The sequence below is a fragment of the Coptis chinensis genome, chromosome 6, assembly GCF_015680905.1.
Source record: "Coptis chinensis isolate HL-2020 chromosome 6, ASM1568090v1, whole genome shotgun sequence".
NCBI classification, from domain to species: domain Eukaryota; kingdom Viridiplantae; phylum Streptophyta; class Magnoliopsida; order Ranunculales; family Ranunculaceae; genus Coptis; species Coptis chinensis.
Genome location: NC_141461.1, coordinates 67,352,316 through 67,363,433, shown reverse-complemented (window position 1 = coordinate 67,363,433; position 11,118 = coordinate 67,352,316). Strand labels below are relative to the sequence as shown.

The following is an 11,118-nucleotide window of genomic DNA, read 5'->3' as shown; positions in this document are numbered from 1 at the left end:
TTGGTATTAGTCCCGCAAACTTCAACGACTCATATACACTAAAATCGGCGTACACTAAGACTTAAGTCTTAGCCATTTGTGGATGGAACTTCAACAAAGAGCTAGGTCTAGAGGGAAGTTGTGAGCATTACGTTCATGCATAACTTCCATACCAAGGTTAAGCGCGGTTGATGATATCTGCCAAGTGTTAATTGCACGACCTTGACTATCAACTACAAATTGGTTGAAATTAAAACCATTTAGGTTGAAAGCCATGGTGTCGATACCTAAAAGCAATAAACCAAATACCTACTACAAGCCATGCAACTAAGAAGAAGTGTAAAGAACGAGAATTGTTGAAACTAGCATATTGGAAGATAAATCGCCAAAATAACCATGAGCAGCTCACGATATTAAAAGTTTATTCCTCTTAACTGAATCAGTAACCTTCATTAGCGATTCATTTTCTTTGGTTTCCACGATCAAACTAGAGGTTACCAAGGAACCATGCATAGTAATCGAATAGGAGCCGCCCGAATACACCATTCGCCTAACATGTGAAATGGGTGCATAAGGATGTTGTGCTCAGCCGGAATACAATCATGAAATTGAAAGTACCAGAGATTCCTAAAGGCATACCATCGAGAAGCTTCCTTGACCAATTGGGTAGATCAAGAAAAAAGCAATGGTAGCGCGACCACCGAGTTGAATATGCAAATAAACAATCCAAGGGCGATACCTAAACGGAAACGAAGTCCCCACTCACGACCCATGTAACAAGCTACACCAAGTAAGAAGTGTAGAACAATTAGTTCATAAGGACCGCCATTGTATAACCATTCATCAACGGATGTTGCCTCCCATATTGGGTAAAAGTGCAACCCAATAGCTGCAGAAGTAGGAATAATAGCACCGGAAATGATATTGTTTCCATAAAGTAGAGACCCAAAAACGGGTTCACGAATACCAACAATATCTACTGGAGGAGCAGCAATGAAGGCAATAATAAATATAGAAGTTTCGGTCAATAAAGTAGGGATCATCAAAATACCGAACCATCCAATGTAAAGACGGTTACATGGGTTGTGTCCACTGTCCACTGGTGATATTCTCATAATGGAAATTCAAAAAAGTCTCATTCCCAGTAACCGAGTCTGACCTCGGATTACTCACATTAGGAGCATCGAGAACGGTTGGCGAATTTGACATATCAACAAAGGATCAGCAACGGTGCATATATGTTAAGGTATAAGTGGGGTACCTATCTCCCTTCAAGCGAACAAAGAAGATGCCACTCAGTTGAAGTCTCTACCAGTATCGACACCTCAGGCTCTGGGGAGTGAGAAGGAAGAGCAGAATCAAGAAGAACAAGGTAAATCTCTATCGAAGAACTCTCATGAATATTTTCTCTCTGGCTATTTACTTTATAATTGTACTTCAGAGGTATAGCAGGGGCACGTTTAGCTTATTAGGAAAAGCACCTCCATGAGGTCACGGATTCAGGTCCCTACTACACAGCAGTTAGAAACGCATAGAGCAACCATGAGCACGTAGGATACTAACATGAAATTTTGACAAGAAAGAAGGGCATTCTCAGTTTTTAGAAAGATAGAGCAAAAAGCTGTTTGATAGAAAGTCGGATACGTTTGATAGTACGAAACCTTTAACCGAATAGGGCACCAAGCCAGCTTCCACTTGTGTCTCCTGGGCCAGTTGACCCTTTACCAAACCAAATAGGACAAGTCCCAACTAAAAGGCAAGTGGGGTGTATCTATAGTCAGCTTTGCCGCTTCACAGCTCCACAATCCCGCTTCTTTTTCTCTATAAGAAGCTTTGCAAAGTGCACTCTCAGTCCCCTTCGTACGACAGGGCCCCTGCCATTCTTCCCTCTATGGAACCAGGCCGAATCCCCAACTACGTTATAAAAGGGGTCTTGGCAATCTGCCCAATATCGTATAAAGTTGATGCTACTTCGTCCCCTTCATTGCTTGCTTCAATCAAGCGTATTTCTGCTTGTGAAAACAGAAACGTACTTTATTAAGTAAGGCTGATGCCCGTGCCCTACCGAGTGAAGGAGAGATTGTCGTACTTATGGGGATCCAAAGTTACTAGCCCCGGTCTGGGAGTACTTAGAGTACTGAATATGAGGTATGATTTAGTATCTGTTGACCGGACTAGTCTCGTCCCACATTCTGAAATGAAAGCGGTAACTCTAATTCCGTTTATCTCCTTAACAGTAGAGCCACTCCTAGTTTCCCGTCGGTTGAGCCACTCCTAGTTTTCCGTCGGTTGAGCCACTCCCATTCCTCTCGCTTTCAGCGGACAGACCGATCAGGGCCCCTGCCATTCTTCCCTCTATGGAACCAGGCCGAATCCCCAACTACGTTATAAAAGGGGTCTTGGCAATCTGCCCAATATCGTATAAAGTTGATGCTACTTCTTCCCCTTCATTGCTTGCTTCAATCAAGCGTATTTCTGCTTGTGAAAACAGAAACGTACTTTATTAAGTAAGGCTGATGCCCGTGCCCTACCGAGTGAAGGAGAGATTGTCGTACTTATGGGGATCCAAAGTTACTAGCCCCGGTCTAGGAGTACTTAGAGTACTGAATATGAGGTATGATTTAGTATCTGTTGACCGGACTAGTCTCGTCCCACATTCTGAAATGAAAGCAGTAACTCTAATTCTGTTTATCTCCTTAACAGTAGAGCCACTCCTAGTTTCCCGTCGGTTGAGCCACTCCTAGTTTTCCGTCGGTTGAGCCACTCCCATTCCTCTCGCTTTCAGCGGACAGACCAATCAATGAGTATGTGTGACACCAACTTTTGCATCTGTATGCCCCTCCCTTCCAGTGCTTTCTAGTAAACTCTTCTCTGAAAGCACTTTCCTTTTTCTTCTCTATTGTCAAGCAAGGAATAACCAGCCTTAGGGAAGCATTCGTTAAGCAAATCCATAACCAAATAGGGAAAGCAGTGAAATAGGGGCATAACGGAAATAGAAGCAGTCAATCGGTAGAAGGCAAGCAACTCTCATAAGAGGTCTTCCCGGTCGAGATGTCTAAGGGAAACTGTATAGGTATCAACAACTGTCGCAATGGTCCTGTAACTGTGGAAACGGGTCCTGTGTTTCAATCACTTGAATCGGTTTATTAGTTATTATAGAGGATTATAACTGAAGCAAATGTTCGACAGTACAGGGTAGGTGGGTGCAAAAGAAAGATAAGCTTGAGATGCTACAATAGCTTCAGCCTGATCGATCCGCCTTTAGTATTGGTAAGTTCCCTTGTTAGTCTCTATCGCTAGAAGGCATTTTCTTTTTAGTGAAAAGGAAACTTAAAAAAAGCTTATAAGGTAAGCCCTTGGTTTAGGAAAGCCGCTTTCCACGGTCTGCTATTCCTTTCCTCTAATTAAATATTCCCCTTTCCCTCTATACAGTACTTGCTTGGGACTCGCCTGCGCTAAGCCTCAGGGAGTAAATAGGAGCCTCGCTTTGGAGAATTCTTTTCTAATCTGTAGTTTCGTTTCTGACTTGAGAAAGGCTGGTAACTCATTCCACTTCTTCAGGGCGGTGCACATGGGAGCGAGAGAAGAAAGGGTGTTCTGGTCTCCGTAATTGAGAGTTGATTTCTATTAGCCATTTCTCCTTAGACTTTGATTACGTTTTAGGAGTCTAACTTGAGATTGGTCATTTTAGGTAAAAAAAACGTGTTCTTGTCTAAAGAAAACAGTTATTGAGTGAAACAATGTGTAGCTTCTTAAGTGAGCAAAGTACAGGGGACAGAGTGCTAAAGAGAGAAAGCAAAGAAAATAAAAAGGGATCTGAATGTTGAGAGATTGTACTTGGGCTGAGGAGTGTCCAAGCAGTGGGGAGCTGGCTTTTGGTGCCCAATCTTGGACAATGGGCGAAATCCCGATCCGTTCCGCCTCTATTACACATGGCAATGACAATACAACACTACAAAATTTTGAAAGCCATTGGTGGTACTGGATATTTGGTATACTAGTGGGGTGGGGGTATTAATTGGATTACTTTGGTGGTGAATTGTTTGATTTAAGAATTTTATTGGTTAAAAACATAAAACCTAGCACATATGTAGTGTTCTTATTTCTATTACTATACTCGGAGTTGGTTTGGAGTGCTTATTAATTAGTTTTGGTTCTTTTTTATTTTGAGGATTCTAGTTACATAAGAGAATTCACTTATAATGTAGTTTATTCTATGTTCATGGATCTGAAAATATATAATTGAGTTGTTCATATTGGAAAACCAATTAAAGTTATGTATTGATGATTGTGGGTTATTATTGTATCATCAATATTTGAGAATTATGACTTATGAGTGTGTTTCTCGAAATTGTCAATCTGTCCATTTCACCATATTAATCTCAATAATTTTCACCTAAATGTTGTATGAGCTATTTTATTTCTGAAAACAATATCTAATTTATAGTTAGAGCCAAATACCATATAAATACAGGCAAAAGAGAGTGTAGTTGAACTGGGGAAGACGAAAGCCTTATTTACAAATTTGAACCAATTAAGGTATGCCCTTATAGGTATTTTGAGATTAAACCATATGTTATGATGTCGTTGGTTGTGTTATTTGTGTTGGTTGAGAATTTGATATGATGGGAGGTTTGAAACTATTTGTGGTGAAGTTTGGGTTGGGTTGCAGGGGGGGAGGGGGTGACAATTTGCATGAACATGGACAATGCTTAGCATTAAAGCAGCGACACATCTTATATACTTGTACAACCTAAAATATACGTTGGCCGTGAGTTTTGAATTTTAGTTCTTAAGTTTTTCTTTATTACCATCCCTGACCATTTGTGGTGTTTCACTATTTAAGCCGCGGCAAGATTACACTGCCTACTGAGATCAAAATTATATGTTAGTTATTGGTATGGTTGAGTTTGTTGCTAGTGAAATAACTAGTTTGGTCTTTTATTTCTGTTATAGTGTTTGCATGAACTTGAATTTTATTAGTGTTAGTTTTAAGAATGTGCCTCCATATATTTGCTACACAACACTTTTACATTTAAATTAGCATTTGCATATATTCGTGTAATATTAGTATGAATGTCTTTAAAATTCTTTTAATAACTTGGATTTTCTAGAGCATGGACATTTTCTACATCTTTAACGTACTAATCTCTCTTTATTAAATTGTGAATTCCAGGACTACTACCTTTAGTGAGATGATACTGAAACGCTGAAGTCGCTTAATACATAACTTTTACCTCACATGTTAATATTAATTAGTTAAATGTGCGGGGAATGCGTTTGTATATAATTTAAATGGAGAAGAAATAAAATGTATCTATTTGGATTGTGCTTTACAAATGGATTTTGGTACGTGATTTGACATATACTGTGTTCTTTGCATGGTGTATATTAAGATTGGAACAGATTGGAATAGATGTATAACCTTTCGTGTAGTTTCTATATGTAATAACGTCTTCTTGGTAAATATTGTTATCTTCTTTGTAAACTATTATAGTTTCTTTGTTGGATTGATTGGAAAATGGTTGGATTTGGATGAAAGTGCATTATGACAGGTTTCCCATTCTTGAAAACGCTAAAAATACAAAAGAGGTTATGTCGAAATTTTGAAAGGAATGATTTGTTTTGAGATGTAGTATTCGTCTAATATGATTTGTTTCGAGATACTTTTCGTTTAGAGTTTATCTCATTCAATGAACTCTTTACTTTCCACTGATTATCCTCTCGTAAAAATTTGAAATTGAGTTAACGAGGGAATAGGCTGAGTCATCAATGAATTGGCATTATCCTTTGTTCATAAATAAGGTGTCATAAAGATTCACCTATTAATCCCTCAATCAATAATCAATAAAAGTTTGGAAGCTCATGAAGGCGGATCTTGGCTTCTCATTGCATGCAACTTCAATATTCATAATCATCCCCAACCAAGGGGAATTGAGGATCTCCTTAGCCTAATAATTATTATTATGTAGTTGTGCGAGATACATAGGTTTATCATTACAACTAGTGGTTTTTCGTTCAAATATATGATTATATTATGATTTATCCATTTATTGGTTTTATTATTGCTTATATTTTAACCTATCAAATGAATCATATTAGCAATACAATTTGATCAAATTTAAGCATGTTGAAAATTGTCATATGATCTAAGGAAATAGAATAATGGATTGTCCGTGTGTTGTCATGCATGTGTATATAGAGGGAGAATAAAATTGATGGATTGTTTATGTAATCAAGGTTTTGTTGATGCTTATATATAGCTTGAAAATGGATGAATAATCTGAATATGGTAATGGTGAAGATAGCAACATCAGTTCGGTGTATGTAATGTGGTTTATTGCATTTGACTTAACGTTTGTGGCCATTTCTAGATAAATATTGCTTAGCTAACCCTCCACGTTTTACATACTTTATGACTAGGGAATCAAAATTCAAAGAAAGCATTCACGCAAAAGTCAATGTGAGGTTATATTTATTACACTTTTGAGATGGCGTAATGTATTTCAATGCAAACCTAATGTTTTTGTCATGTTTAATCATCTAAAACCCACGTAATATATATATATATATATATATATATATTTATTTATTTATTTATTTATTTATTTATTGGTAAGCCTGTTTTAAATTAGATCAGTAACTCTTTGATGCTGGCGGGGTTCGAGCCCCAGACTCTAGTATCATCACCTAAAGGTTTTCCCGACTTTGCTGGTCGGCACTTGTGTAGGCAAGCCTGTTTTTAAAGAGATCAGTAACTCAATAGTATGTAGTGGGATTCGAACCTAGACCTTTGGTATCATCACCCAAAGGTTTTTACCAACTAAGCTAGAAGACACTTACGAAAAAATGTGTGGGCAAGCCTATTTTTAAAGAGATCAGTAACTCAATAGTGTGTAGCGGGGTTCGAACCCCATACCTCTAGTATCATCACCCAAAGGTTTTACCAACTAAGCTAGAAGGCACTAACAAAATATTTTGGCAAGTATGTTTTTAAAGAAATCATCAGTAACTCGATAGTGTGTAGTGGGGTTCGAACCCCAAACCTCTAGTATCATCACCCAAAGATTTTACCAACTAAGCTAGAAGACACGTAATATCATTTTCATATAGACCAAGTTGGCAAAAATGTTGAGATCCGTATCAATTATAATATGGCCATCAAGTCTCTCAACTCAGCAAACCTTTGACAATCTTGAAGCTATCTTTTGCCAAACCATAATTTCAACGTAAAACTCAAGACTTCGAACAAAGTGTGAGTGTGTAGGAATAGTAGCCCCTTAGTAGGAGTGTTGAGTGTTGTGCCCTCATACATTGTTTCCAAGAGTGGTGTGGCATGGGTCGGTTCGGTTCGGTTTTGGGTTGAAACTGTTATCCGAACCACCCTAATTGGTTTAGGTATTACAAGAACCGAACCAACCCTACACCTTATGGTTAACCAACCCGTAACCAGACCAACACCTTATGGTTAACCGATCTGCAACTAAACCAATGTATTTTACAAAACCAAAAATTGACCCGAACTAATAATTGTATGGTTAACTGTCTTTAACCTCTTTAACCGTAACCAAACCAACATTATGGAAGAATAATCAAATAGCTTTTAAGTAGATATATATATATCAACTTGTAATTTTGATAGTAATATGGTTTAGTTCGGTTATTTTCGATTTATAATTCTAAAAACCGTTGACCGAACCAACCTTATTGGTATTCTATTTTTTTAAACCAATCCGAACCAACCCAACTCATGCGGTTCGGTTCGGTCCGGTTAAATAGTTTTGTGACTAGGGCTGTCAATGGATCGGTTTGGGTTGGGTTATGGAAAATCCAAACCAATAAGAAAGTTAGGAACCCGAAACCGATAAGAAAATTGATAATCTGATACCGAACCGAACCGATAAGAAATATTGCAAACCGAACCGAAAACTATAAAATCAATTAAATCTTAAATTAAATCAATTAATTTCAATCACATAATTGATAAACATATACAAAATTAATCATAAATATTACTAAAATGTCATCTTATCGGTTCGGGTTCATATCGGTTCGGTGGAGGGCAAACCCGAAACCAAACCAATATCTTATCGGTTCGGTTCGGTTTCGGGTCGGTAGAAAATAAATCAAATTACTCCAACCCAAACCATTTTTTATCAAATATGGGATGGCTATTGAAATGGTTCAAGAATCTGGCAATACTTCACCAATTTCAACGAGGCATCCTGAACTAAACAAATGGGTCTATTCACTTAACAACTATGAAAAGCAGTTGTCTTCCATTCAATGGTGGTGCTATGGAAACGTAAGAATTCAATTATTTTTTCAGTAAGAAATTAAATGTTCAATTGAGTTTTGCCAGAGAATGATTTAATCTCTGCTAATGAGTAGAGTTTTCCTAGTTAAGGGGCATTCCTACAACTTGCTTATACACCGAGTTATAAGTCAAAGCTTGAGTGATATTAGGACAACTAGTAGAGCACCTATGCTCACAAATACTATCGGTGACCTCCAATCCAATGATAAGTTAAGTTTAAACTTTGACGGCGTATTGAGAAAAATTATTGAATTATTGGTTAAGGTATATATCAGTTTAAGATTATAATATAATTTCATATTGGTTATCCAAACAAAAATTAAAGAGATAGTAAACTCGTTCAAGCATCTTAAACATTCAAAGAGGATGATCCTTGTAATATAACCTATTACAAATCCATACTTAAAACAACAGAAACCACCAACAGGCATTTCGAATGCAGTTTCTCTACATCAGTGCAAAGCACATTAAATAAGCTTGATCAATAATAATTACAAATCAACTCACTCAACATATCCTCTATTCTACTATATTCATTTTTTTCGGTGTGTATACACTCATTTGTTAAAGCTTTTCCAAATATTCATTATTTTTATTTAATTATGCATCAAATAGCCGCATTCTAAATAGTCAAAGTTTCGAATAATTAATCAAATTAATACTAACTAGCCACACCAATTCAAAACAAAAAGATGAAATCAACTAACCTGAAGAAACACTAAATCACTAAATACTCTATAGTTCTTCCAACCATCCAATAGTTCTACCATCTAAAGAAGAAGAGGAAGAAATTTCTGCATTATTTTACCAGACACGAATCGAAGAGAAAATTCCCACTATAACTTTGTTATTCTCCTTGTATAATTTTTTGAAGTCATCCCTAATAATAATCCGGAGTAATATACCGTTTTTACCCCTTCAATGGACACCTAAACAACCGGTTGCAAGTGGTAAAATGAGTGGCCCAAAAATGTGCGTAGCAATACATCTCGTGCACTGAAGAAGCCCTCTTTTTTTATTGTTTTATTTTATTTTTCCTTTTTGTAGTTTAGTTAGTACAAGGAACGATGGAGAAACTGAAGAGTCCGACCATGCGCTAGCTACCTATGTTCCAACTTGTATCCCATCCAGGTCTTGCATACACATCTTCTACTCTTCTAGCATATTCAATTTTATATTGGGGAGAATCTGCTAAGTGAAGAAAATCTTAAGGGCTTGAAGTAGTCAACCAATGAGCATGTCCTTATCGGTGCTAAAAACCCAAGTTGCTTTTAGTTTCACGGTTTTGTTGACATTTTCAAATGTGCAGGCCAGACTATTTATGATATGATTCTAACCTCTTTTTTCTATATATGTCCCTGCTCTATTGTTCTCTAGAAAGAAGAGGAGCAAGTGAGCTCGGCCATGTTCCAAGGAGCAGCAACAAATTATCACTCTCTCAATCTGTCATGCATCAGGTACTAAACACGTATAAGAATAGGAGAATACTTTATTGCTTTACTGAAATACTAATCACCGTTGGTTATTTGGTGATATTCAATGGTTAAGTCTTTTTTTTGGCTAGATATGACTTGTGAGAAGTTATGTTTGAAAGTAAAAAGTGGTATGTTCTAAATATACAATGAGTTGTTGATATAGGAATCTATTTGCTTTTGTGTCCTTCTTTCCTGATTTGTTTATAAAGTGGCTTGAGAACTAGTGTGTGTTTGATTGCATGAGGGAATTTGCACCAATGAATCACACATTTTAGTGCAATTCTCAAGAGATAGGAATCATATATAGGTAGGTATGGGAAACTTTTGACATCCTCAAGGACGTCTGCGGAGAAGTTGTATGGGAATTCTTACATTAGGAGGGCATGAAAGACTTTTCTAAGGGAAATGATCCTTTGATTGGTAATCTCCTATTTACTCGTTAGTTTTTCTTTTTCGATCGATAAAGGTCATGTATGTGAATGCTATTGAATCAGGATCATTTGTACATCTGATGAGATTTGCATAAGTATTTAATTAATTGCATGAATTTAATTAGTTTGATTGTTTTTTGAGTTCATTATTTGTTTTGTGATTTTTTTGGAATTAGATGGGCTTTGTGGAGCGGCACTAGGATTTATATTGAGTGAAGTCATCCTCACTAATGTTTGTTATTGCATTTTGAAGATTCGGATTGCTTGGAAAATCGTATAGAAATTTGTAACCCTTAGTAAATCTGAATTTGTAACCCTCAAAACTCTTTTGAAGTTATATATATGGTTTAATGAATATAATATTTTTTTTCCAAGCGTTTGCTTGTGTTTATTTTACTTGTCAAATGGTATGAAAAAGCATTGGTATTTTTATTTGCTTCTGTATGAAACCAGGAGGTGCAGGTTTAGGGAAGGAAAAAAAATTAAAATAACTTTTTTTTACCATATCAACACATTAGTAACGGTTGTAAACCGTTGCAAAGCAAAAAATAAATATTAAAAAAACATCCATCAATAATCGTTACAAATCAAACTACGCAACGCTTTTTAACCGTTAGTAATTGTCACTCTACAACGGTTAATAACCGTTGGAAAATTGGAGTACTTCACTCTGTCTTTCGATTGTTATTGACAATTGCAAATAGGTATACAGTGCAACGGGACATGGAAAAAGACTTGCCCTTTCCACTACAGAAGCCGAGTATATTGCAGCCACTGAGTGTTGCAAAGAGATGTTATGGATGAAGGGGTTCTTCGATGAACTAGGGCTAAAGCAGAAATAGTTTGTAGTTTTATGTGACAATCAGAGCCCATCCATTTGAGCAAGAATCCGAGTTTTCATTCTAAATCCAAGCAC

The 11,118-nt window shown here is 36.8% G+C and overlaps 1 long non-coding RNA gene across 1 annotated transcript; it reads left to right on the top strand.

The window, feature by feature from the left end:
• The first annotated feature begins 9,293 nt into the window (after nucleotides 1–9,293).
• LOC147494060 (uncharacterized) lies at nucleotides 9,294–10,576 on the top strand. The gene is made up of 3 exons (XR_015199261.1): nucleotides 9,294–9,427; nucleotides 9,674–9,753; nucleotides 10,379–10,576. It is a non-coding gene; the product is annotated as an uncharacterized LOC147494060 (long non-coding RNA).
• Nucleotides 10,577–11,118: the final 542 nt, after the last annotated feature.